The following is a 3,161-nucleotide window of genomic DNA, read 5'->3' as shown; positions in this document are numbered from 1 at the left end:
GTGGAGGAGTGAGGCAGTGGTGAGAGGAGGTGGACACACTGAGAGCAGCTAGTTTGTCTTGGAGGCAGACAGTCACTTCAGAGGGTTGTTCCCCCTTCAGCCTCTGACCAATCCCTCCCCATACATCAACTATTAAGGAGAAAAGAAGCCTGTGTGTGAGGGGAGATCCCTCTTAACCTGAGCCCCAGTGAACCCTGTCAGGGAGCTCTTAAAAGAGGATTTCCCACATTTCCACCTTCACTTACCAGTGTGGGAGAACAGCTGCGAGCCCTGTGTCGTGGCTGGAGTTCCTGGTCGTGCCCTGGTGAAGCTGTGGGTCTGTGAAGCCTTAGAAGACCTAAAGAGCGTGGGCGCTGCTTGAAAACCTCCTTCCTGTGAAGCCGGTGAGGGAAGTGACTGGGGAAGAGCAGCGGCGCTGCTCCGATCGGCTCTGGGACCCCGGGGGCACCAGCCGCGTTAAACGAAGAAGAAAGAGCTTCCGCGCATGTCCTGAGCGTGAACGCTACTGTGGAGGCAGGAGGGGCCTAGGGTCGGGCAGGCCCAGAAGAGCAGCGACCCCGAGGTGAGCAGCGTCCTTCCTGTGAGCGGCCGTGCAGAGGCGGGAGAAGAGCGAGCGCTTCCGCGCATGCCCGGTGGTAAAGTGTGCCGCCTGAAGAGAACCGGTCGCGTCACCAGAGGAGCGCCGCGTCGGAGCTCCAGTCATCGGACCCCTCGGAGGAGGCAGAAGCGCCGCAGCGGACGTCGTGGTAGGGAGCCTCGGGCTGGGAAAGCCTTTCCTGTCTTCCCCCGTCTGCCCGACTGCTTCCAGGCCCCATCGCGCGAAGAGGACACACCCGCTGACACGCCTACAAACCCCAAGTAAGCCGGGTAGTGTGGGAGCGGGAGGCGGCAGCACCGAGTGCCTAGAAAGCGGGACAGTGGGGCTACGCCCCAAACGATTAACTGAACAGACCAAGGAAGCCTGACTTGAGGAAGTGGGCTAGTGAACTGCCCAGCCCATATTAAAATATCCAATAATTGGCTCAGAGGAGAGAGGAGAAAGGTGTGCAGGGAACCACAGGGTTCCTGATTAAAAACCCTTACAGACTATTGTTAATTGAGGGAGTAGACCCTCTACCAGAAAGGTGTAGCCTAAAAATTAACTAGAGGGGAGCCTTGTTAATTCTACTGTGTCTTCCTTTTAGCTACATAACTGGTGGGTTATGCTGTGAAGATCTACATCCAGTAGAGGTCTGTGGAATTGAGCAGATACCTAAGAGCTGTGGGGTAATGTACTTGTTTATGAGTTGTTTAAAGACATATTGAAATATTAGACTGCACTTTCCTTTCTGTAATCATATAGTAGTGAAGTGTATTGTGACCTGAACAGCAACTGACCACAAATGTACTCTTGATTCGTATAATCTGACCGGGAAAAGTATTGAAGTGTGATTCGAGTTTCATGAACAAGGTGTAAATTAATTGTGTATTATACCTGTCTAAAAGCAGATCAAGAAAAGAACTTTATTTTTATAAAAGGTACTGGTATTTTCCCAACATTGGTGTTGTGTCTTTTATTTTAGTGGTTCATCACTGAGTTACTGTGAGTGAGACTTGTAAGCACTTAACCAACGCCTTGAGTTAGCTGTAGCCACTACTGTGCCAAGCTACCTTATGTAGACTTGGGTAAACTAGGTCCAACACTCCTCAACACTCTTCAACAGAGAATGGGCTTGGAGGGCACTGTGCTTAAATGGTTTGCTTCCTTCCTCTCTGATAGATCCCAAATGATCAAAATAGCGGACAGTCTTTCATCTCCTTTGGTGGTGGGTCAAGGTGTTCCTCAAGGCTCTATACTTGCACCCACATTGTTCAATCTCTACTTGGAACCACTGGGAAATCTCCAAAGTAAATCCGGGGTCCACTATCATCTCTACGCAGACGACACTCAAATCTACCTCAAGGTTGCCTCCACTCACGATCTCTCCGTCCTAAGCTCTACTCTGGACTCCATTCAAAACTGGATGTCAACACATCAACTGATTCTGAATCCCTCCAAAACTGAATTCCTCCTCCTCTCCTCCTCACTTTCTCCTCCCCGGTTCAATCATGGATGGACCAGATGAATCTACTGAACAATAAACCCATCATTGTCGACAGCGCAAAATCCCTTAGTGTCATACTTGACACAAAACTCAATCTACTATCCCACATTAATTCAATTGCAAAGTCTGCTCGATACCAACTGCGCCTTCTTTGGGGGATTCGTCGCTTCTTCCCGGAGCATGACCTTAAAACCCTGGTCCAATTGCTGGTCCTCTCCAGACTGGACTACTGCAATTCTCTTCTTACTAGCCTCCTGAAATCCCACCTGTACCCCCTTAAGTCTGTTCTCCATTCAGCAGCTCGTTTCATTTATGGGGCCAAAAGAAGCGGCCACATCACACCCATGTTATCCACCCTCCGCTGGCTTCCCATCGAGGCAAGATCTATCTACAAGACTGCCTGCATCACCCACAAAGCCTTGCACTCCTCCTCTCCTCGTTACCTGGCGAATAAACTGAAACTCTCTGGAGGCTCTAGACCATCACGAAATGCAGAAAATCTACAGCTTGAACCTCCCACTTTCAAGAAGGAAAGATCGATGGCGCAATCTTTTTCAGGCAACGCAGTGAGAATCTGCAACTCACTTCCACCTCAGCCCCTGACCACCACCTGCTCCCAGGCCTTCAAAACTGACCTCAAAGTTCTCCTCCTTCAAAGATACTTTCGAAGTTAATTTATGCCCTCTCTATTATCTGAAGGAAGACCTTTTAGTATATAAAAACATTTTTTTCCATGACTATGGAAGTGCCTTCTTAGTGTGTTCCTGTGGTTTGAGAGTCTGCCATTTATTGCAGTATTACCCTTTTACCTGTGTTTGGTACTCTTTTGTAACATGCACATGTCACTTTTCTCTTGTAACACACTGTTTGCTACCTCTTACATTTTTTTTGCTTTCGATACTTGCACAAGTGCCACCATTGCCTAGGTAACGTTTGTTCTTGTGTTTGAGTGTCCTCCATTTATTGCAGTATTATACCTCTACTTGTACTTTGTACGCTTCTGTAACCTGCACACATGTCACTTTTTCCTCCTGTAATGCACCGTTTGCTACCTCTTGTTTTTTGTTTGCTCACGAT

This window comes from Lissotriton vulgaris, chromosome 1_1, assembly GCF_964263255.1.
Source record: "Lissotriton vulgaris chromosome 1_1, aLisVul1.2, whole genome shotgun sequence".
NCBI lineage: Eukaryota > Metazoa > Chordata > Amphibia > Caudata > Salamandridae > Lissotriton > Lissotriton vulgaris.
Note: the sequence above shows the minus strand (reverse complement) of the source record.